The sequence below is a fragment of the Aricia agestis genome, chromosome 12, assembly GCF_905147365.1.
Source record: "Aricia agestis chromosome 12, ilAriAges1.1, whole genome shotgun sequence".
Lineage (NCBI taxonomy): Eukaryota > Metazoa > Arthropoda > Insecta > Lepidoptera > Lycaenidae > Aricia > Aricia agestis.
This window is the reverse complement of record NC_056417.1, coordinates 10,547,477-10,574,422: the sequence shown is the minus strand read 5'-3', so window position 1 is coordinate 10,574,422 and position 26,946 is coordinate 10,547,477. Positions and strand designations below refer to the sequence as shown.

The 26,946-nt window shown below is 36.6% G+C and overlaps 1 protein-coding gene across 1 annotated transcript in view; it reads left to right on the top strand.

The window, feature by feature from the left end:
* LOC121732194 (inactive rhomboid protein 1) overlaps window positions 1–26,946 on the top strand; it is a 148,075-nt gene that overhangs the window by 83,846 nt on the left and 37,283 nt on the right. The window contains exon 2 of the mRNA XM_042121992.1: window positions 21,493–21,858. The gene's annotated coding sequence lies outside the window, so the exon portion shown is untranslated. The remainder of the gene's footprint in view (window positions 1–21,492; window positions 21,859–26,946) is intronic.

Genomic DNA, 26,946 nt, shown 5'->3' with positions numbered 1-26,946 from the left:
ATTCAAGGTCGACAAATGAACCATCGGAATTATACGCAGTCGGAGCTCTCGGAGATGTTCCCCTAAGGGGTCATCCATAAAGTACGTCACACCTACATGTTGTCGACGAAGTGTGACAAGACAAAAAGATCCCCCCCCCATTCTAAGTTTCGTGACATGACATTTTAGTAAATTAAATAGCAACATTGTAAAATATTTGGGTGGTTTCAATTTTTAGATGTGAAATTGCATATCGTCACACTAGGGATGGTTTCACAAATGAAACATCTGTGATGGGTGTGGTCTAAGGCTGGTTTTACAGTGACGCGTCTGCCAGCGCGGTTGGTAAACGTCGCGGTCCATGAACTTTGAGTGCCTTAGATCGTTACATAGTAAAGTTAGATCGTTACAGACGGTGTTTCAGCCGCGGTTTTCTTATTGCGACTGTACGAAGGTGGCAAACCGCGTGGCTCTGAACTCGTTTTATAGTTTCAAGCGGGTCATCCGCGTACTTGCTAACCACGCTTACCACCCGCGCGGACGGTACGCGTCACTGTAAAACCAGCCTAATAATCATGAAAATCGGGTGACGTACTTTATGGGTGGTCCCTTCCCTTAATACCTGCTATCGTCCCCATCGCAAGCAATTACAGATCGGGCTCAGTCGTCGAGGGATTGCCGATTCGTGTTCAGAAATTAGTAGCGAATCTTTTGTGAATGTTTTTTTTATTTGTAGAAAATATATTATTCAATATTTAGTTTGATTTTATGATGGTTTAATATTGTCACTAATTAAGGGTATAATCGTTGTCTTTAGTGGGATTTAATGTTCGTCTTAATACACAATGTTATACAATTAATATACAAGATGTTAGTGTAGTTAGTAGTAGTAAATTGCCGATCCGGGCATTCCTATGGGTATGAAGACGGCATTTTTTTGAGCTCCCATCATTTTTCTCATAGAAAAATTTGTTCATTTTGACGGGCTCATTTGATGGTTTCAAGGATAACGGTGTTTACACTAACACACTGTATACTGTTTAACTTCCATTAATATATAGGCGAAATCGAATACAGTCGCACCTTGCTAAATGATTTTAGTTTTTTACAAAATTTCAACATCTTCCCTATCTTCCAAAGTTTCATATTTCGCCTCTAAAATTAAGTATATAAAAAGACGCTACACGTGAAATATAATTTTGTTTTTTATTCTCCTTTTTACGCTCGTATCAAATTCAGGTTCAAGTGAGTTTGGATTTCTTTGAAGTCTTTCGGTGAAACGGAAAACTTTGATCGATATAAGGTTATCACATTAGAGGAACTTTTCTAGGGGTTCAAATGAAATTGAACGTACGGTAAAGTAGTTAGAGTTTATATTCGCGCGTGCTTAGATTCGGAAACAGCTACTTTAAATTTAATTGCTGTATAATTTGGACGTTTGTTTGGAAGTTTGTCAGATATGATGTCAGACTCCATTCATAGCTTGGAGTTTCTTTTTTGTTATGTCTTTTTTTTTTAATGCAATAAGAGGGCAAACGAGCAAACGGGTCACGTGATGGAAAGCAACTTCCATCGCCCATGGACACTCGCAGCATCAGAAGAGTTGAAGGTGCCTTGCCGGCCTTTTAAGAGAGAATAGGGTAATAGGAGAGGGTAGAGAAGGGAATAGGGTAGGGGATTGGGCCTCCGGTAAACTCACTCGGCGACACACAGCGCAAGCACTGTTTCACGCCGGTTTTCTGTGAAAACGTGGTGTTTCTCCGGTCGAGCCAACCCATTCTTGCCGAAGCATGGCTCTCCCATGTCTAAAATTCTACTCCCGCACGTCTATTTCTTCTTATAATATGTTAAAAACATTATTTTTTTGTCTGACTATTGATGACTGTTATATCAACTTATATCATTTGTTTTTCTAATTTACTAGTATTAAAAATTTATAAAATAAAGTTTTAACTCAAATAACAATTAAATTACAACATGGGCACAAAGTGAAATCACAAACATATTATAATATCATAGTTTTGAGCGACACGTTCTTATCAGTATTAAACAATGCCAATGGTGATACTTACCGGAGTCTTTACGATATTTAAAATGTTCATATTTCATAAATAAAAAGACGCAGCACAAACTTTTATTACTCATTTTGCATATATTCATAAAGTTTTATTTAAAAACATAATTTTCTTTCAAAGAATATTCATTTCATTACTCTTGCTACAAGCTGGATTATATTGGACGCTGAAAATAAAGTGCAGAAAAAGTTTTAATTTTTGGATGAGATAAAAATTAGATTAATCTGGTAGTATGTTAATACAATACAAAATTAAATGTATCACCACCATTATAATAATACTCCCCACACCGGTTTCGGTGACGGTGGCCGGTTTCATTGAAACCAGACCAGGTACGCAGGAGTAATTTTATAGTGCCCAAGTGTGTGCGCAGTACACAAGAGAACTCTCTATTCCTTTACTCTCATAACCCAGTGGGACGGAAGACCGACACGACTGGCGAGAGATCAGGCGCAGGACCGACTTTTTACATGCCCATCCGACACATGGATCATCTTACTTGTCAGACAATCAGGTGATCAGCTTGCATTGTCCTAACCAAACTTGGAAATAACATGTTTCCAACGCGGGATTCGAACCCACGACCTCCGGAGTCGAGAGCGATGCTCTAACTAGTAGACCACGGAGGCGTTATAAAGTGTCACTCAAGTGACAGTCATTTCATAATCTTTGGTGTTAGAGAGAGAGCATATTAGAGACACGACAGTTTTTAGACAATCTTGTTTCACATAGACAAGTCAGTTTTACGATGAGAAACATTTGTGTCTGTGGCGGTACCCACAATTCGCCTAACATTCCTGCATCGCGCTATCGAAGTTTTCTGAGCGCGTCTGTATATATACGACAGCTGAAATGTATCACGTGGGCTTCGGCCTGACCGAGCATAACACCTCGCTCGGTCGGAAGATCTTCCTTTGTGGTGGCCACGCATATTCCCACATTGGTGACCCTCGACAGAACACGCCTCCTTCATCATCATCACTCCCCGCCCCTCCGCACCGCGCCACCCAGCAACGCCTACTAGAGATAGAAATAACTCACATTAGACATTAGAGACATATATTTTATGTCAATTGTGAGCTATTCCTATCTCTAGTAGGGCAACACCAGAGATGGATCAAATATTGGGAACGGCCGTTAGTGTTTAAGCCATAGAGCCTAATTACACTAGGCCGAAAAAACGCGGTCGAAGTTCGGCATGATTACATATGTATTTTAAATTACTGATGAGTGATGACACACCATGCCGAAATTACGTCGCGTTCTATAATTGTATGCGTGGCGCTTTGCTGGCGTAATCATGCCAATCAGCCGCGTATTTTCGGCCTAGTGTGTTTAGACACCTAGTTCCATGTGACATTTTTGCATCTACGCCCCTATAACAATGTCATCTAAGTACCACAAGATCCTAATAATTGATATGAACTAAAATAATTATTGTGTTTGCATCATAATATGAATATACCTAGCGGAATAGAGAAACAAAGGCCTGAGCAAGCGAGATGTCACTATCAGTAACACTACGCGGTAAAAAGATACGTGTGAATCGTGTGATACATGACAGCAGCACTCTTTTTTTGACGTCCAGTCGGCACGTGCCGCACGTTGATAATTTAATCTCATAGAAATCATGTTCAATCATGCTTGTGTAAGTGTATACGTACACATATTTTTACACACAGATGAAACCAATTTCGGTTTCGTTTGACAGCTCGAGATTGTTGCTCTATTCCGCTAGGTATATTAACTTTATGGTTTGTATTTACATACTTTGTGTAATGTTGCAATTATTTTTCCTTCATCACCAACAGCCCACGAAACATTAAACAATTCTGTGCATAAATTCCTGAAATATTGTTCTTGCTTTAATGTTTTGCCACTTTGAATTGTAGCCTCGTAGCAAAGCTACGCCGTAGAGCGCTACGCCGTAGCAGTGCTACGCGGAACGTAGAGAATGCTACGAATTCAGATTGCTCATAAGTCATAAACACATAAGTAATGTAGATCTGTTTTTGGGTATTATTAGAATAAAGATCGGTTCACATTGGGACGCGTCGCGGCGTTTTAATAGCGTTACAAAATCGTTACTGAATCCGTACTACATAATAATAATATAGTTGTTATAGATCTTATAGCTTGTTATTACTTATAGCTTGGCCACAACATGTTGAGATAAATTGTAACAACGGGGCGTTAAAACATAATAGTATTTTCTCAAAGTGGGCAGTAGACAAAATAAGTTTGGGAATCCCTAGTATAAAGGATATAATTGGTTTCCGACGACGCGTCCGAGCTTACATCATTATAATGGACGGGCTCTATGAAATGTACACCCGCGTTCCATTTCGATCTTTCCCACCATAGAACAAGGTTGGATTTACCTTGTGTGTAATTTGATATTTTGTTGTGTATTCTGCGACCGCTAATCTACTTAGAACTTGATGTGTAATTTGTGTTCGTGTTAATTTTGTGCTTTCTCTCTCATTTTAACATAATATATGACTTTATGAAAATATTATGTAAATGAACGAGATTTTACTTCCGATTTTGTATGTTACTTTTGGTATATACGAAGAAAAAGTTTGAGTTTGTTTGGTACCCACTTTACATTTATTTGATGGGATATACTATAGGTAGGGAAGACGTAGTTGTAGTGTTGATTCATAGGCAAGATGGCGGACCTACGTAATTTGGTCGCGTTATGTCAAACCCAGGCAGGATCACAATTAACATTGAATTGACATGATCCGACCAAATGACGTGGGTCTGTCAACTGCCTATGAATCAATTTCCTCGATGGTACTTTGATATCAAAACATCCACAGGTTGATAAAGTTACCGGGGAGGGAAAATTTAATTTGTATTAATATTTTAACTGCAGGAACAATCCAAAACATATTTTTCTGAGTTTTGGTGCAGTCGGGTAACATATTTATACTTATATGTTTCAAGTGAAACTAGGTGGGTTGTGCGCTTTTTTGGGTCGGGTAAAAAATGTTAACACGTGACTTGATTGATATTTTGTGGACATAGATACAGGTAGAGTAGACCATTGGTGCAGCCTAGGTAAAGAAGTAATATTATCTTCTTTTTTACCAGTAAATGCCCTGTTTGAAAATGTGTGCACTGCCAGAGTAGTTTTTACCGGAACAACCATAGTATAAATTTTTACCACAATTTAGATACATAGATAGTAGATTAATATAAAACATAGTCGTAAAAACGAAACGCCCGAAGCTCGTTCGCGTTTAAAAAAATAAAACGATCGTTTTTAAAATTGCCGCCCGCTATTTGCACATGAATCGGGAATTCGCGTTTTATCGCCAAACCACCTGCACGTTTTACTCGTTAGGGAATACTTTCACTGATAAGAACGCAGTGAGTCATCAGTGCAGTGGCAAAATGGCGTCCTTTGTAGCGTAGACCTTGATTTTTTTTTTTTTATAAAATAAGGGGGCAAACGAGCAAACGGGTCACCTGATGGAAAGCAACTTCCGTCGCCCATGGACACTCGCAGCATCAGAAGAGCTGCATGTGCGTTGCCGGCCTTGTAAGAGGGAATAGGGTAATAGGGAAGGGAAGGGAATAGGGGAGGGGAGGAAAGGGAATAGGGTAGGGGATTGGGCCTCCGGTAAACTCACTCACTCGACGAAACACAGCGCAAGCGCTGTTTCACGCCGGTTTTCTGTGAGAACGTGGTATTTCTCCGGTCGAGCCGGCCCATTCGTGCCGAAGCATGGCTCTCCCACGTATATTGATTTGTTGTGGGTTCGATTACCGTGTAGGAAAGTAGTTTTTTTTCTGAAAAGAGAGATTCATTATATATTCGATCCAAAATATATAATAAATTCATACAGTATTAGAGTAACTCAGCCGTGACATTGAAATCAAACGTGCTCAATAAAAATAAGTTATACAAATATACAACTTAGAATTGCTTATTTTAATTAGCTTCTTCAAGTTATTTGAAATGAATTTTACTTATTATATTTTCATTTATTATTATAATTGTGAGAGTTTCTTGTGTGTTACCTGTTCACGCCTAAACCGCTGAATCGATTAAAATAAAATTTTGTAGGAGATATATATATATATAGCCCGGGAAATTACATAAGATTTTCGTACATATTTTATTAAAATGTATGGTTCCCGGGCGATGAACCTTCGTAATGAAGTTCCGGGTAATATATTGTTGTTTATATTGTGGTAACGCTGTTAATCCTGATACCATTTTCCTTTATATCTAATAGCTGTCGACAAACAAGATAAAATAATAAAATAGAGACGTTTAATAAACTTATTCCTTTGTAAGGCCCCTTGTTTGTTAAATGAAAACTCGGAGGATCTTGAATTACAATGTTCTCATGTACTTGTGCTTTTATATTTCGCGTAAGGACAGGCATGACTGGGACTAAAATGTCTTCAGCGAGTATGCCCCATTGTCGGTATGGGCAGTTATGTTGTAGCTGTTTTTTTTTAAGGATTCAATGATAAATCTACTTGGTTATTTTTTTATCAATTTGTAGTTCTGACAATTCCAGTGTTATCCTGTTTGCATTAATACATCAGGAGGCTTTGCATGGTCATAGTCGAAATGCCTAAAAAACGATTTGAGGAACAAAGTCAATCAGTCAATTAATCTATTTTGTTAAAAAACCCTTTCTATAGTAGCCATGCTATGCATGCTTTTCGAGACACGAGACTGATAATATACTCTACTAGCTGTTGCCCGCGACTTCGTCCGTCTTAACATAATAATGTAATATAATAACAAAGTTCGATAATTTTCCCCTTTTTGTGGTTCCTTATACAAAGGTTAAAACGGGACCCTATTTAAGCAAACGTCAAACGCAAACGTCAATAAACTTTCATGTTTCTAACTCTAGAAATGACGGACTTTCATTGAAATTTTCTACGCCAATTTCACCCCTTGGGGGTAGAATTACCAGAAACGCTTAAATACGTATCCATTCATTTTTAATCAGTAGCACAAAAATAAAGTTTCATGTTTCTAACTCAAGTAATGACGGACTTTCATTCAAACTTTCAATCCCAATTTCACCCCCTTGGGGGTAGAATTTCCAAAAACGCTTCAATACCTATCCATTCATTTTTAATCAGCAGTCCAAAAATAAACTTTCATATTTCTAACTGAAGAAATGACGGACTTTCATTTAAACTTTCAACCCCTATTTCACCCCCTCGGGGTAGAATTTCCAGAAACGCCTAAACACGTATCCAATCATTTTTAATCAGTAGCCGAAACATAAAATTTCATGTTTCTAACTCAAGGAATAACAGACTTTCATTCAAACTTTCAACCCCAATTTCACCCCCTTGGAGGTAGAATTTCCAAAAACGCTTAAATAAGTATCCATTCATTTTTAATCAGTAACCCAAAAATAAAGTTTCACGTTTCTAACTCAAGAAATGACGGACTTTCATTCAAACTTTCAACCACCCCCTTCGGGGTAAAATGTTCAAAATTCCTTAGTGGGTGTCTACTTAATAAAACAACCCTACTCACCAAATTTCGTGGCTGTAACTTTAACTGTTTTTGCTCAGCGATGATGAATCAGTCAGTCAGTCTGGACATGTAATTTTATAAGTATAGATAACTGGAACCCAGCTGCGAATCAAATAGAAGTTAACATAACTAAAGTTTAGTGCATAGACTAGAAATTTTTATGTCGGGCGCACGATAGTTTTTTGCTCAATGCAGATTTTTTGACTGATTCAGAATTTTTTGACTGAGTATTCGTATTTACATACGAGTAATTCTTTGAAGATTGTATTATAATTTATTTTACATTCTATTTATATCATAAGTTTGTTATGGTTAGATATTATAGTAATAAAGCATGATTTTTTATATTTAAAAATATTTCCACGTCCTAGAGGCACAAATTGTGAATTATAAAAATAATAATAATAAGAACATCGTGACTAATTTCTTGGAAATAAAGAATTAGTACTTACTTACTTACTTGCAGATCTAAAAAAATATTCCCCGGGACCTGTCCGTTCTTGAAAATGTCGTTGTATATTTATAAGCAATTTCATTATTTTTTCTGTTTGTTTTAGAGTTTTTCCGTGTCGGTATCTAATCTGTATTCATGGGTTCGAAGTACAAAGCTTGAGAGACGTATTGATAGCATTATTTATTATCGAATTTCGTTAAATAACATTTTATTTAACGAAAAAGCATGCTTATGTATTTCATACTATAAACGAGACGATTTTGTATATTCATATATAATTGGTATCTCGGCAACATCTGCTAGAGTATTTGCAAAAAATTTAGTATTTATGAGTTCTTGACAAAGAAAAACGTTCTAGCTAGTTACTACTTGAACTCGTTTTCCCGGAGAAAAGCTTAGTTATTATCATCTATATATCTATATATATAAAAATGGATTTTAATTTGTGTTAGTAACGCTATAACTCGATAACGGCTGAACGGATTGGGCTAATTTTAGTCTTAAAATATTCGTAGAAGTCCAGGGAACGTTATAACTGACACAAAGTTCACCGGGACAGATTTTTGCACCCACGCTTTAAAGCTATTAACAATACTTTAATATAATAAAATGTTATAACATAATATTATTGCGTCAAATATTTGAGATATGTATAGGAAAGATAAATAGTTTTGAAATTAGGACAAAACAATTTGTCGCGAAAAAACGATTGTTATTTTATCATCTATTATAAATAGAAAGTATTATTTATAACTGAGGCGTTAGTGTTCCAACAAGTATTCCGAGAACGGAGTCTAGTGCAGTCTGTAATTACGTACTATGTACTAACATTGACGTCCCATTTTTGTATGGAGCTTGCAGCGAACATGAAGGGCCTAATGGTTTTTCGCCTCTCAGTTTTTTATTCAGGGTCCGTTACGTAAAGGTGAAAACAGAATTATTTAACAGAATCTTCGCTATTATTTTTATCGCTAGGCTGTGTCTCGTAGGCCCTAATAGTTAAAATATTGAAGCTATAAAAATATAACGTATTTTTGGTGCTGTTATAACAACAAAAATAAGGAATATATTATTAAAAAAATATACTAATCAAAGGACTCTTACAAAAGATGTCATTTGCCAATATGAATATAGAGCAAAAATAAATTATTTAGTGAAATTGAACACATTATCTAGTGAAGATTGCTAGCGTTTAGAAGTTACTACTCATACTACTTACTAGTACTACATACTACTTACTCAGTATTACTCACTACTACTTTATTAGGTAGAACTTAGAAGCCGTAAAACCGTAGAATATCCCAATTCTGACAAATCAAATTCGTACATTAATGATCAAAACCGTACATTTGGCGGCGCGTTCAGACGTGCGCGTTTTCGACTGTAGCGTTTGGGAAAACACGCGAGCTGAATTCACGCAGAAAACACGTCTGAACGAGCACTCGGAATGCGTGATCCTTGTGTATGGTACGTCGATGTCTCGCTATAAATATGTACGGCGTACGGCTGAGTGTCACCCCCAGGCTGCTGAATAATTTATCTCCTCCACAGCCTAACCACTGTAACCTGGACTCCAGGTACATTTTCCACCGCACTTATATTGTATACTTGGCGAATCCTGAGAATTCTGTTATTGATTTGTTCAGAGTACGCAACAATATAGCCTGTCTGGGATTATAAAATATTAGCGGCCTGTCCCGGCTTCGCACGGGTGGTGGTGGAGTTCCTTGTAGATATTGATATGTTCTTCACTATTGTAGAACATACTTTGGTTCTATCATTATCAATTTCCGCAGCGCAAGACGTTTTAGGGCACTTGCACAACTTGGATTACGTTAGTTAAGTTTAAATATTAATCCTAATCTTTTCTAGCTTTAAATAAGTACAGAATTTCCCAAAAATAATACTTCCTTTTATATATACACTAAGTAAATTACGTAGCTAGGCAAGTAGGCATACTATGCGGCCGGCGCTGTGGCGTGCGCCACGAAAGAAACACCGCGCTGCTACCCTTATCGCGCGCGGTGTCCATGCGTTGGGTAAATAATTATTTAACTTTAAGCTACATTCACTCAGTGATCAATTGTTTTTTTTTTTTAATCTAATATAATAGCCAAATATCACGTCCTCGAGTATTGAACATGTCTCACCAGTCACGCAGTATAGGCTATGTTATTGAGGGTGAATGTAGCTTTCCAATGGTGATCTGACGGCTAGGTTTGACGTAACGCGACCAACTTATGTAGGTCCGCCATCTGCCTAGGAATCAACTCCACTGAATATACAACAACCGAGACTTCCTTTTTATGAAATAAGTGGGCAAACGAAAACGGGTCACCTGATGGAAAGCAACTTCAGTCGCCCATGGACACTCGCAGCATCAGAAGAGCTGCAGGTGCGTTGCCGGCCTTTTAAGAGGTAATAGGGTAATAGAGGAGGGTAGGGATGGGATGGGACGGGAATAGGGTAGGGGATTGGGCCTCCGGTAAACTCACTCACACGGCGAAACACAGCGCAAGCCGCACGCTGGTTTTCTGTGAGAACGTGGTATTTCTCCGGTCGAGCCGGCCCGTTCGTGCCGAAGTATGACTCTCCCACGTCTAAAACTGGCAAAAACCCGGTTCCCGTACACAAACAGTTAAAAATATCACACAACCTTGGGATGTTACGTCATAGAATTGAGATGGACGTGTACCCAAAAAACGGTACCCATGTCAACCTGATGTGTATCATCGCATAGAAAGGGTGGGCTCGAAATAAACAATTAGATTATGAGTGACATACAGTTATGTAGACAAAACGGACAGCTTCATAGAAGTTGTTAATAGTTCTATGTTACTTGAGGTTCTATGCCTTATTTTCAAGTTTTTAATATTATGTGCAAATATGTGAAGTCAAAATTTAGACAATTATAAAAATTACAAAAAAAGTAAATAAGACTTATTAAGTTACATCGAAAACAAGGTTGATAAAATCTATGAAAATTGAACTAGAAAACTAGGTTTTAGTTATTTATTTTTATTCATTATCACCAGCTTTTTATTTAGGACATACACAATAATATCGTTGATGGCCAGGCTTAAATAATCTTATATACTTATAAAATTCTCGTGTCACAATGTTAGGCCGCGTACTCCTCCGAAACGGAAAGCCGTTTTACTGATTTTCACCAAATTTTATATGCATATTCAGTGGGTCTGAGAATCGGCTACTGGGTACTTATTATATTGATAAGTGCATTTGTTGAATAAATAATAGTAAATACTAAATTATTACAACTCGAGACTGACTGCGACCATTGTTTGTGCGACAGGTTAGCGATGGACGTTGCCATGGTGGCATACTTATTTAGTCACTTCAATAACTTACTAAGGCCCGATTCGACCAAACTTGAAGTTATACGAGTATAACTATCATGAGAATAATTTTACTCCTTTAATTTACTCTAGGGTATTATCGTTTGCATTTTATCAAGTTACTCAAAGAGTATGAAATAAAATGTCAATTATAGTTCACAATGACACCGACCGTGACAGTTGAACCCTGTTGTGCAACTATTCTCGGTTTAATATCTACTCCACCAAAATAGCCCGTGTAAATGTTTACTCCCATGTAATTACCTCATTCTTGGATTAGAAGTTGGAAAAACGCAAAACCAGCTTACTCTTAGATTAGGAGACATTTATACTCGAGTAAAATTTTACTCCAGTTTGGTCGAATCCGCCCTAAAAATACTTTATATGGCAAAGAAACGTTTGCCGGGACAGCTAATAATTATACATTATACGTTAACAAGATGATACCCGCAACTCTGTTGTCAAAATTCGTTTATCGCGCGGGAACCGTACATTGTTCCGGGATAAAATGTATCCTATGTCATTTCCCGGGACTCAAATCCAAATTTCAGCAAAATCCGCAGTTCACCTATTTAGGCGTAAAGAGGTGGCAGTCATAAACACTTTCATATTTATAATATTAGTGTAGATTGGGACAAAAGTATAAGTAATAAAACAATCGCTATAAAACCTCACACAGTTTTACTCAGCTGTAATTATGTAGAGGTTTCCGTGTGAATTGTGTCACGGATATTAGACGTTAAACCGAGCGAAAATTATACGAGCCGTTTTTATTATTAAGTGATAATAAAGCCTCAATCACACTTGTCCGTTTTGCTAAAGTCAGATGGAAAAGACGGATCGGCGAAAAGGAATTGCAATACAATGCTTAAAACTGTCAAGTGAAATAACGGTTTATATATTCTGCAAATAACGACATGTATGATGAAAGATACCAGTGACAACCAAAATATTCTGTGAAATAGTACATTTTGAGTACTTGGTTGAAAGTTATATTATTGAAAGTACCGCTTATATCATGGACTTGTCATATTTTCCAAATTTATATTCTATATTTTCTAAATTAAATATTATTTATTACAATAGCAACACTGATAACACGCCACCACCCCATTCCGGTTCCGTCCGACGGGACGGGAACGGACGGGAGGTGGACGGGTTTATAAGCAGAGCTCATCCTGCAAAAGGCTCAATTCCCGTCTTCCTGCAACTCGGCTACAAGTGTGAAGGTCATATTGTACTCGTCGGTAGTTTTGAGAAGAATAAATAGCTAAGTATAATTGTAACGTGTGTTTTTCTTCAAAGACTAAAGTAAAGTACGTGAGAGTAAGGGAGAATGAAAAACTGTAACATAAAATATATTTTTCATTAGATGTTTTCTTTGCCGTTCACCATAATACTACACCAGCAGAGCTAGCATACAAACAGTAGACATGGGATAGAATCGACATACTGACAGATTTTATCGGCAAAATGGCGGATTTCCATTGCCTAACTGTTGTCTATTCTTCCGTAGAAAGAAACTGTTTCTATGGTGACCACGCTACGCCTGCAGCTTTTCCTTTTCACGTTCTGCAAATTGACTACTTGACTACGTATAATCGCACCTTAATAACCTATAATGTCTAACAATTTACGTACAATAAAAAGTGTCCTATATAACCGCGGGCAAAGACCTGGCGGGGGAAGTATTTGGAGCGTAACATTGATCGATGCCAGCGTCTAAAGGGCTGACGGTGATATAGGTAATTAATTCAATGTGGCTCAAGTAATGACGTCACATTTGCTCTTTGCAGAAGTGACGTCACTCGTAAACCCATAATCCTCTTTTTGGCGCCGTCGGGTAAATTGTAATGCAACCGTGAAATTAAAATGACGTAAGAGCCTGTCCACATGGTGCGTTGCGTCAGCGTTGCGTCGACGCAGCGCTGCCGTTACGTTGTGTTACATACAAATAACCAAGGTGTTCACACGGCGCGCTGCGTCGTGACAGCAGCGCGCAACGCACACATGACGGACAGCAGCCCCCGAGACGAAGCGGGAGGGGGTGTTGACGTGATTGCTTCGTAATAACGCTGCGAAGACGCAGCGCCCGTGTGGCTGGCTATGCGTCAAATAGCAGCGCTGCGACGACGTAACGCTGACGCAACGCGCCGTGTGGACAGGCTCTGACCAATTAAAAATGAAGAAAAATGTATAGTGCAGACAAACACAATATGTATTCGCAGCAAGCGATCGCTTGCGACTGAGCGTTTGCACGGTCGAATTTAGTCACCAGCCGTATGCGGCCAACGGCCGCGCGGCAAAATTCGGTTGGCAGTCTCCTTTTGCTTGAGCCGCATGCGTCGTAGCCGAATAGCCATTTAGACAGTCGATTTTCGTCGTGAGGCGTAAATCGTGCGGCTATAGTCACCCGTGTAAACCCCGCATTACGCGATCAAATAACATAGGTCCGCCATCCATACTGGTACGGATTATGCTGTTTGGTATGGAGATACTTTGAATTCCAGGAAAAGGTATAGGATACTTTTAATCCCGGAAAAATGTACGTTTCCCGCGCGATAAACTTAAGTATTTAGGTGCAATGGACTTGCGGGCTAGATAAATCAATTTCGACGATGGTGCGTAATTATTACGATACGCAAATGCATAGATTAAGATTTTTGCAGATTCATAATTTCACTTTAAAACTTATAACGATAAGTATATAGCGTGGAGAAAATAACGACGAGTTATTAAAATATTCATCTGCTCAACTATTCTCTCAGTATGCCGTATAAAATTAAACTTTGAAAGGAGAACATCTTAGTCTTTTAGCCTTTGATAAAGGTTCACGTTGTTTTATTTATACAAGGTACTTTAGGCGGTTTTGCGTGCGTTTTAAATAGTTTGTGATAGTATTGAAGCTTGGTGTTTTTTAATATTATCACAACTATTAGGTTATGCCTTATGGTATAGGATAGGAATGACTCATAAGTAATAAGGTAAAATAAGTTTCTATCACTATTGCTATTTGGAATACCTAATAATTATCTGGAGCAGATATTTTGAATTTGGCAACTAAACCTTTGTATTAGTAGTAAGAAATATTCGAATCTCTATAGGCTCTATATCTATTGAAATTACATCAATTGCAAAATAAATCAAGATAATGGTCCGGATTCAATAAAACATTTTTTATTACTATCAAAGCAAATTTTTTGTGAGTAGCTTAATTTTGATAAGACGAACAACAATTTTATTTGCGAAAAATCTTATTTATTATAATAAGCGTCACATTTTTTAGCAACCCCCTCTGTATGTACCTGACATCTTCTTGCTTTAGGTTAGTTTATTTCTAGCGTTTATTTTTCATTCATTCATAAGCCACAGCGGTTATTTGTTAAAATATTCTAAAGCAATTTATATTTAAATTCCTATAGACAGGGGCCGTATTTAACTATCGGTATAGACCTCTCGTCTTAACTATAGCGGGCAGAATATCTGGCGTTCTGCCAACTATCGACCCGTGCATTGAGAATCGCCACAATAGCATTTATTTTAGCAATAAACTATTAAGCTTACCCGTTAAAAATAGCATTTTGTACTTCATATTTTCAATGTTATAGGAAAACTGTCAGTGACTTAATAAGGAAACGAATGGAAGTTGTTCGCTTTGTTTTTGATTAGAAATATATTATATTCTTTTACGTTTATTAATATATTATTGTTTATACATTTTTTTTGGTGAATAAAGTTGGAGGATGGTTTGCTTGTCGCATACTAAGTATACGAAAATATACTTGGCCGGTATTACTGATGAATTAAAAACTTTTTACGGCCTATTAAATCGATTTTTATAATCTGGGATTAGTAACTTCTTATAATTTTTAACTGAATCACATCTTTTGAACCTTAGCAATAGCGTCTCTCTAGTTAACATTCCAACCACGTCTTTACTCTGCAGTCGTTGCCACGTTTATAGGTTCAAATATTTTGAGGTGTACTAGAGTAAAGGCAAAGTAAAAAAATGTAAGTTCTGCGTTCAGGGGAAAACAGACTAACCTAACTACAGGTTTCCTAACATAATATAAAGTACATATAGGCACTTCACCTCACTCAATTATTATGCAATGTCTAATAATAATAATTATTATTATGATGTTTGCGTGGAACACCTTGCTCACTTGCGATTAAATCCCGAACCTTTAGAAGGCATGCTTGGGGCCGAAGCCAACAGAGGCCCTATAACACAGTTTTCATCTCAAGTATATAAAAAAACCTGACTGATGATGATAATACATCAGCTACATATAAATAAAAATTACTATGTTAAAGCACAAAACAATACGGGCGATAGTGTTTCCGTAAAATGTACCACAAAATGTACAGGTTGTGGGATATGTGGGATACTAGGGCTCGCTTCGCTCGTCCATATTATCATAATTCATAAAGATTCAAAAACGTTTCAGTGCCAACTCCGTCGACACAGCACGTATTAATCAGGTTGAACACATAGCCCGGTTAACGATTTCATTTGTATGCAAATTTCGAGTACTCGTTATTATTTTATTTTTGTAAAGACAAAGTACCGATTAAATTAACTGAAAATATTCCTGTAGAGCACCACAGTAAGCAAAATATATACAGTAGTAGTATTCAACGTGGGAGAGCCATGCTTCGGCACGAATGGGCCGGCTCGACCGGAGAAATACCACGTTCTCACAGAAAACCGGCGTGAAACAGCGCTTGTGCTGTGTTGTGTGTGTGTGTCCATGGGCGACGGAAGTTGCTTTCCATCAGGTGACCCGTTTGCTCGTTTGCCCCCTTATTTCATAAAAAAAAGTAGACCAACTTCATACCACTGAATCACTTAAGCATGTACCTATAGTCCCACAGTCCACACTCATGAATTAATAATAACTTGCGTGATTTTGGTAGCACAAAAATTCAGTTGTAAACTTTTAATTTGTCTCAGTGTTATATCCTCAATATTATAAGTGCGAAAGTGTGTCTGTCTGTTTGTCTGTTATCTCTTCACACTCAAACTGCTGAACCGATTTTGCTGAATTTTGGCATGGAGATACTTTGAGTCCCGGAAAGGACATAGGACAGTTGTTACCGCGCGATCAAAGAATTTTGGCGCAACGGAGTTGCGGGCGTCATCTAGTGAGTAGTGAGTTATAATATTTCAAGGACATGACTGAGTTACGCTACTGTATATACCTGTATTGTGGTTCCGCGTTGATTTAATTAAACTCGCATTAAATTAAACTTGAAAAGTACGAGTAATGAATCTACTTTACTAATTTTTTTTATTAAATACTTTATTGTGCACAAGAAACAATTACAATAAGAAAATATAGACAGTAAAACGACACAAAGGGTCTGCTTATTTCTAATAGAAATCTCTTCCAGCAGCCCTACGGAGAGAGATAGGATTGAGACAGCAGATAGAACGTGCACTTTAATTATTATGAATACATACATATCAACACATACATTTGTACTAGTTGGGTAAAATATAAACAGATAATAATAGATATTTTGAAATTATGCTAATTAAACACTAAATTATAACTATATATAAAATAAATATTATATGCTATATATCTATACATACATATACTTATTAATGTTTATAATAAAATTTAACAGCTTTTAATATTTTTCTTCCAATAATTATTATTATTTCTTTGGTTGTTTCTAGCAGTTTCGCTACCGTTCCTGGCACATAAAAATATGTAATCCACTTTTCCATCCCCTTTGGGGTAAAATTAAAAAAAATCTTCGAACAATGTTAGTATGCCAAACATTAGTTTAGGATCAACGTGTTAGATTTTTAACAATTAGACCCTAGACCGGTCACGGGTCTAATTTTTAAAAATCGAACACGTTCGCTTGTTTCCAGCTCTATGGCACAATAGACATAACTACCAGTAGTTCGACTGCAAAGAAACGGACAGGTTTCAATATCTGTCAAATTCGTCGGGTTTCACTAGGATTATGAACGGAATGTGCCTCGCGCTGGCTGATATAATTTATTTTTAAATATTTCAAATTAAGATTTCAAAATTGGATTCTGACAATTAAAATCGCATATGCCAAAACACAAACAACAATGCGACCAAAGAGGAACACGTCCAGCGAATATGTCATAGTTTGAAATTCGTAGGTAACAAGTTAACAACCCTAGCGACGATTTTCGTCATAATACGTCAAATTTTAAAATTTCAACATCAGTTCTACGTCGGCATACTCTATCATTCTGTCTACTCTGTCTATGGGTTGGCTTATGAATGACAGTGTTGTCCCCATTACGAACACTTTTACCAACATTTTCGATAATAAATTTTATAAGTATGTGCGTTTGTTACGCCCGAATAATTAGTATTTTGTTAAAACTCATAGGTATAAATTAGTGAAGTCCCATCTATACCGAGACATATTTTCATATAATATAGGTACATATATTATAATATTTTCTATCCCCACCTATATTCTTGAGTTGGATTTTTTGTTGGCATTGAATACCTGTTCATATTTTTTACTTTTCCCAAGGTCTAATGGTACCCTAATAGTAAACGATTGCCTCTCCGAAGATGAATTACGGCGAATATATTATATTCGACGACATAGATCATACATATTGCTATAGGGATAAAGATCAAAATGTTTAACGTGTGATGTGTGTAATGATGTAGATCTTATTGCTTTGGGGATAAAGTTCAAAAGGTGTGTAACAATATGCCTGCTCAGATTACGTGACGTGAGCAAACTGGGCTGATCGATGTATTTGTCGACGTTGTTGTCGCTGCAAACATACATATTAAATATCTCTATCCAATCATCATCATTAAACATTGGATGATGAACAACTATTAACAATCTACGTGAATTAAGATTTAAGTAGAGACATTATTTTTACTCGATTTATTATTTATTATATATATATATATATATATATATATATATATATATATATATATATATATATATATATATATATATATATATATATATATATATATATATATATATATATATATATATATATATATATATATATATAATATATATATATATATATATATATATATATATATATATATATATATATATATATATATATATATATATATATATATATATATATATATATATATATATATATATATATATATATATACAATCTACGTGAATTAAGATTTAAGTAGAGACATTATTTTTACTCGATGAAAAAAAAAGTGCCTTAAAGATTATGACCACGCAGTAAAGCTTGGATTTAGATAGTGGGAATATGAATGGTGATCACTAAGGGTGAAGCCGAAGCCGAAGAATTTCGGTCGCGTAAATATCTCTTCATACAGAATATCATGACTCGCAAAATTATACTTATGTGAATCAAACAGCACTTTTGTATGAAACTGAATGCGGCAGAATTTCTGCCAGCCGAAATTCTGCGACTCACAACTCACTAATACGCTCGTTTGGCTTCACCCTAAGGAAGATCCTCCGACCGAGCAAGGCGTATGTCAGGCCGAAGCCCACTACCGCCATTACAACGTTGTATATGTCTCGTTGATCTCAGAAACTTGGATAACGCGATTCACGATAGTATGCTGTTAGGTCGAGTATACAGGCTGTAATAAAAATAAGTGATAATATTTTGGGTTGTTACGACGTGTTCCTTGTAGAGAGTTCACTGTGAAAGTAGCAGGGCAGAAAGACCAAAATTTTTTTTCACTTTTGTATGAGGAAACTCGTGACGCTCGAGCCCTTGCCCATACAAAAGTGAAAAAAAAATTTCGTCTTTCAGAGCTGCTACTTTCACAGTGAACTCTCTATAAGTAAAGTCTTATCGCTTATTTTTGCTACACACTGTAGAGTCAGCCTCATACAACAGCATGAATCTGAGTTTGTTATCTAAAGTTCATAATCTAAATTCCTCCGGTAATTTGCCTCAGACTACCACTTATAATCAGAAACGCTCGTCAGTCATTTTTACCAATAATAATTGATTATAGAAAAGAAAACAAACAGACGAACATAATATAACCTCGCCCTTTTTGGAAGTCGGTTAAAAATCATAATCTATTTTATATTGGCCCGTTATTGAAACCAGTGATAGCGAATGTGCAATGAATATTCGTTTATGATTGCCCATAATCGAAGTCGATTGTGCACACTATAAATATTTTTACAATCATGAAAAATTTACGGTTCTCGCTGTTAGCGACGCAAACCTACCGCCCGTGCTGTACTGCACCTTGCTGTATTTTAAAATATTTAAAAAATGACAATAAATGATGTCTATGATTTTTTGCCGCGCTTTTCGCTCGTCCCGCCAAAAACGCCCTGTGCGGCGAAAAAGAGGCGGGATTAGTCTTCCTGTGCCTTCCTTCCTTCCTGTAGGTCAAGTGCACAAGAAATAGCACAACTTGTAGTCTTTCAATGTAAAATATTTTGTCTAATTATTAGTGAATTTGCCTCGAATAACCGTGTCCGCGCGAAATTATAAGTTAAAATTGTAAAGTTTTTTTTAAATGAAATAAGGGTTGCAAACGAGCAAACGGGTCACCTGATGGAAAGCAACTTCCGTCGCCCATGGACACTCGCAGCATCAGAAGAGCTGCAGGTGCATTGCCGGCCTTTAAAGAGGGAATCGGTTAATAGGGAAGGGTAGGGATAGGACGGGAAGGGAATAGGGGAGGGTAGGGAAGGGAAAAGGGTAGGGGATTTGGCCTCCGGTAAACTCACTCACTCGGCGAAACACAGCACAAGCGCTGTTTCACGCCGGTTTTCTGTGAGAGCGTGGTATTTCTCCGGTCGAGCCGGCCCATCCGTGCTGAAGCATGGCTCTCCCACGTATAAGTTCTGTGTATTTTGATAATACAGCAGCTTTATTCTCGTACATCCATTCTTTTCAATATCGAAACTCCTCCCGTAGCCTACACTCGCATAACGCATTTTTCATTTTGATCAAGTCGCGTGTTATTACTGCGGGGCTAAAATGGTCACATTTAGCAATCCCTCTCAATCAATTCAGCAAATAAATTGTCAAAACTGTCGAACTGACAAATGCCAAATTAATACTAATTACTATATCCATTTCTGTGACTAATTATTAGATATGCAAGCATATTTGCACTTTGCGGTTTTAAAAAAATGAATCATATTATGATTCACAAGATGACTCAAACTCATGACAAAGCGACCATTTTAGTCCCACTGAACTCAAGATGGATGATACACTTAATTAATTTATTAATTATTAAGATATCAATTCTCTCACAATAGTAGATAATAAGTTATTCTGTTAAGCTCCATTAATTTTTAATTACCCAAACCTAGTCTATGATATTGCTAATCTCAGATAATTAATATTACTAACTCTGCCAATTTGTTATCAACATCAGCTTGTTTCTCAGGAATCAGGATAAGGAAGTTATTGACTGAATTACAGTTACTTGTATTTTCTTCTAGATGTAGTTCGTAAATTGTTGATACCTAACTTCTTGTGGTCGAAATATCATATTTTCGGCGTAGTTACTAATTAACTATTGTATGTCCTCCTCGGAGATTCCAAGTATCTTCATATCAAACGTTGCAAGCTTCAGTTTGAAGAACAGATAGGCGCTTTTGAAATCATTTGATGATGATAATTCGAAAGTAACTAGAAATTAGAGGAAAATAAATGTTTAGGATTTTTAAAATAAACCAACTAACAAACAAACAAATCTTTATTTTCACTTAAAAAAAAATCTACATGCTAATCTTACATAATAACTGATCTCCATACTATAAGGTTTCCCTGTGTCGTGGAGACCAGTCTCTTCCATCATGCACATAAACACTGGATACAATATACAATTAATTTTACTTATTTTAACCTGTTAAATAAACTTACTGATTGATATTAGATTTTAAACATACAGATACACTTCTATTACCTACATAAATTTGAAATTTATTTGTATAGCAACAACAGTACAAACCACGGGAACAATTACAATATCTTTATAATATTATACCTTCATTCATTAACTATCATAATTCAAAATCACATCTCTACTTTCTTTGAGTTACCGACTATTCTAACTTCCTTTTCCTTTGTTTCAGGCGTTCGAGTGCTGGTCTGCTGGCGCCGCAGCTGGCTTGCCAGAGCTCCCCCGGACCTCCCAGCGTCCCCGCCCCCGCCTCACCTCCGCGCGTCGTGTCCGCTCCCCCCGCGCCCGCGCAGCCTCCTCCCGAACCCGTACCGCAGCCAGCAGGCGAAGACGGCGTCCGATTGCGACACGTCCATACGGTAGCCGTCCGCGACTACCTGAAGAGGGAGACGCAGACGTTCTTCGGAGTGCAGAGGGACAATGAGAGGGAGCAGAGGAAGCTGTGGCATGAGAGGAGGAGAAGGCACGCGGCGAGGGCGTTAGGCGATCTAAGGATAGACCTGCCGCCGGATTATCACCCTGATGACGATGATATTAGGTGAGTGTTTCCTTTGACATGTTGAACTTGTTAGCATTACCTTTTTACAAGTGTCAGTCCTCAGGTCTTCACCTTACAGCGCGTCCCCATCAAATAGGGACGCGGCCTTAGTCAAATAAAAAAAAAATATTGGCTCTATAAGTTATAACCCAACAGCCAACGAGAATTGAGCCCAAAATTGAGCTTCATACTTTATCGAAGGTTAAGGAGACCTTCAGAACTGGATATCTCCTAAAGTAACCGCGACCGAAACTCCATAGTCCTTTTTACCTCTATATAGGAGTCATATACAGGGAAACTTTTAGCTTTGGAAAAATTACGCAAGTCTGGCTCTCGCTGGCTCTTGGGTTACTAGATTGAAATTAGCAACTAATACTATGCTATACTCGGCGAAACATGACGGTAGCGGTCATTGAGTCCCTGTCAAAAACTTGTCATTTTTATATAAACCGCGATTTACGGTGTCATATTATGTTATCAATCGTGGCTTTGTATAGAAAATGACAAGTTTTTTGATAGGGAGTGACCGCTACCACCAGTACCACCATGTTTTGCCGAGTATAGAATAAGAATAAGAACATTTTTATTTTGTCACCACACAACACAATATGTAAAACACAATACATACATATTAATATTGTGTGATGTCAAAATTGGCCCAAGCTCAGCTATACGCAGCAGCCAGCAAGCTAGCTGGCTGCACTGGTATTCTGCAAGGGCCAATGAGTGACTTCACCACAAAATAAAGGGAAAAACTATACAATACTCTTATAATTACCTTACAATAAAAGCTAACACTAATTTAAACAAAAAACAAAAACACTAATAGTACTTATATACAAAATCTTTGAAAAATACAGACACAGTCCTGTTGGCTCATTACTGGCTATTCTGTCAATTGGCAAATTGTTAAGGCCGCCATGATGAAAGGAAGAAGAAGAAGATCTATATGGCGTCTAATATTTATAAACAGACACAAACTGAGGATACTTAAACATTTTATGGAATATTTTATAGTATAATGACATTTCAAAATCTTATCAATTTTGACCAATCCGGGAGTTGACAACTTTTTAAAAATAGTTTTAAGCGCTTCAATTGTTTACAATAATACCTGTAAATTAACATTTTATTCATTATTATGCCCTAGAATGAGTAAAAAATTATTTTAAATACTGAATTCAAAATATGTCACAAAAACGCGGCATTATGGTCACGTGATGTGTGGCGTCATCGTTCAAGAAACAAAAAAAGCGTAGACAGAGCAAAAGTGAGTTAAAGTGTTTAACCTAACAACTGTCAATTTTGTTTGACACTGAACGATGACGTCACTGCTTCAGATTAGCGTTTCCAATCACGTGACTTACAGTTAATAAATCCATTTTTTTTCAATGTAAAATAAAATAAATCAATTATTATTTTTTCGTTATTTGTATTGTTTTAGAGTTTTTATCAATAAATCTATAAAATTTAAATATTTTAAAATTTTAAACATACTGTCAACTCCCGGATTACTTCAATATTGCGATCAAATCATTAATTGTCCATTGAAATGTCGGCCCTCTAGTGAGTCGTCTTCATTACCGCCGTATAAAACTATGAAACAACGTTCACTAACAAGAGTGAGCAAAGATGGATCGACTTTAGTCTGAGGATTATTTTTTATAAAATGTAAGTATTAAAAAAAGTTAAAGAGCAAAAAATAAAAAAATATATATTCTCACTTTTTTGCTTACAACTTTTTAAATTTTTAATTTAGGGTAAATAGTTATAGGAACATATTTGTAGGCAAAATAATTTGCAACAATTTATGATTTACAAATTTTTGTAAGACGTATAGTTTCCGAGATATCGCGAAAATACTGTTGTCACCCCTTTTTCCAAGATGCCGGCCGGGGGACAAAGACGACCCCACAACCTTGAGGTTAAGCTTCTATTGACCCCCCTACATGTCCCAATAATAAAATTGCGTCCTCTAATAAATGCAATATTCGGTCGTTAAATGTAACATTTCAATGGACTATTAATGATTAAACTTGAACTAGTTACCAAATTAATCGAATAAAATAAAAACAAATATAAAAACAAAGAAATACCTACATTAATACCCACTTTTTTCACCATTAATTATAATCTGAAAAACCGTTTACTAATTATCCGCTTCACATACATGTAAAGCGCTTATAAACCGAAAAGGTCTTTAAACGTGTAAAACCACTGAATTAAGATTTAATTCGGATCTCGTACTCTTGACACGTTCCGGCAAATTAAGAAAATATACCGCAGTCACATGGACGGCGTAGACGGGCGACTAGCACGTCGCGACCGCTACACTATAATAATAATTATTGTCGCCTCCGTAGTCCAGGGTTTAGAGCGTGGTTCGGAGGTCGTGGGTTCGATTCCTGCGTTGGAAACATGTTATTTCCAAGTTTGGTTAGGACAATGCAGGCTGATCACCAGCTGATTGTCTGACGCGTGAGATGATCGATGAAGATGATGAAGTCGGTCCTGTGCCTGATGGCGCCAGTCGTGTCGGTCTTCCGTGCCACTAGGTTATGAGAGTAAAGGAATAGAGAGTGCTTTTGTGTAATGCACACACACTTGGGCATTATAAAATTACTCCTGCGTAACTGGCCTTTTCAATTAAACCGGCCACCGTCACCGAAACCGGTGTTGTGTTAGATCAGATAAAATATTAATTCATTAGAATATGACAGATTTACGTATAATATTAGTCGGGTTATTAATCAAGTCAATGTTACTTGTAGGCTTGATAAATATTTCCAGTCGTACTTTGACTTAATTTGTCACGACCACCCTTCTCTATAGGATTTAGCGACAGCTAATGATAGCGGCGACATTGATAGCCCGTCTGCACCGCCCATTTGCGAAGTGTAAAAGTGGAACGCCTGATTTTATTTAGATTACAGGTTATTTATATTCGTAGCACGTTTAATGTTCATGATTCTTGGCGGAACTTCCACTCATCATATGAATTCTGCGGCCGGCGTCTTTTCAATTTGTGTTCGCTTAAACTCAAACTTCTGACTCGGTATCATCATGGAACTGCCATTAAGGATTTTTTGGATATTTAGTAATTTGTGTTAATCTTATATTTTAAACGAGATGATCTTGTGTATCTCTAAAAAGTCGGATTCTCTGCAACGACTGTATACAAAATGTTGTAGGAGAAAAACGATCTAGCTATTTCTTATCTGTGGCGAATGAAAAGTTTTTTGTTATTTTTTTTTGTTTTAATCTTCAAGTATCGTAAATTAAAAACAAACTACATTATCCTAGGTAATAAATAAAATTAAGTTACCTCTAATTTATAACATACAATAAGTTACTTTCTACATGAAAATTAAAATGTAGCAGATTTTTACAGTCTTTATCGACAGAATACCAATTTTTGTAGTTTATTTGTTTACAAAATCGAACTGCACAGTAGCAAGCTTCCAAATTGTTTCATTAAACTATAAAATATTGTATCCTCGTATCTAATAATTGTATCACAGAATTTAGTTGTTAATTTTATGTCACCATTGTGATTTTATAATAACTATAACTCAAAACCGATTAATCTGATTTTATCTTTCATTTTATGGTTAATAAGCATATTGTAGTACAAATAATTATTAGTAGCTTTTGGCACAGTTCGGTAATTCTAATCAAAACTAATTATTATTTATAACTATAATGCATTCAATATCTTTTTAGATCAAAGCTTAACAACAGACATCAGTCAGATAAATTTTACTATATTTATATTCAAGACTAGCTGTCCCGGTGAACTTCGTATCATTTTAAAAACCTTTCCTGGACTTCCAGGATTATTTTAAGTCTAAAATTAGCATAATCGGTTCGGCCGTTATCGAGTTATAGCATTACTAACACAATTGGAAATCCATTTTTATATATATAGATAGTATACAGGGTCTGTGACTTACTTTGTAATTAAAAAGATGTAAGGTTTACTATCAAACAGTTTAAATTCTGAACTTGATTAAGACAATGCAGCAAGAACTGCCCGATTGGCCACAAAGATGGTCAATGCGAAGGGTGGGCATTTTAAAATGTCTGTCCCACTTCTGCTTGGGACATCAGTCATGTCGGATGTCCTTACAAGTTACAACTGATAAACGATACGTTTTGGCCGACTTATTTTACAATGTACCTATGGCCTTTAAAAAAAGAAAAAAAATCTAAGTACACGCAACTGGACCACAGTGTCTCAAATCTCAATAGTATTCTTAGGTATTTATCTTAGAAAAGGTAAAGCCTATAATTTATTCATCATCAAGTCCCCACGTGTCGAGTCCGTTTTTGCACTTAGCATTATTTACTTTTTCCCTTTATCGTTTTTTCCCTTTAACTTGTGTACGGGAAGGTAAATAAAATAGCTTTTCCCTTAATACATAACGTGAAAGTGTTGTACATATTTGATGACGAAATTCCTGACCCTTGGGGCTTTCGATGTTATTTTAGAATTTTAGTGTACGAAAAGAAAATATTTTATGGCTTAGAGGGAATGTTTTTCATCATCACTTTTTAGGGTTCCGTAGTCAACAAAGAACCTTTATAGTTTCGGTCTGTCTGTCCGTCTGTCCGCCTGTCTGTCTCCGGTTTCGCTCAGAGACTATAGGATCTACAAAACTGTAATTCGGCATGAATGCAGATATTACTGATGCCGACAAAACGGTATATAAATTCTTAAAAAAATATGGTATCTCCCCTACACATCAAATGGGGATGATTTTTTTTTCGCCTCCACCCGACCCTGTGGGGTGTCGTTAGATAGGTTTTTTTTAATATTACGAGTATTCATAGATCATTTTCCGACTTAGGGATCCATTTGTGAAATATGGAGTTTTAAAGTGGAAAAAATCGTTAGAGTCCAGTGTCCAGTCCCTTTCTACCAGCTAAGCGGTTGCTTCTGGAAATGTGAAAAAATTTACGGGAGTAGGAAATATGCTGAATTTTAAAGGAAAACTATCACGGATAAGTAGACTTCATAAGTTTTTAAGTAATAGTCGATCAACTAAAAAAACTCGCGGTACTACGGAACCCTATTATATTGCGCGT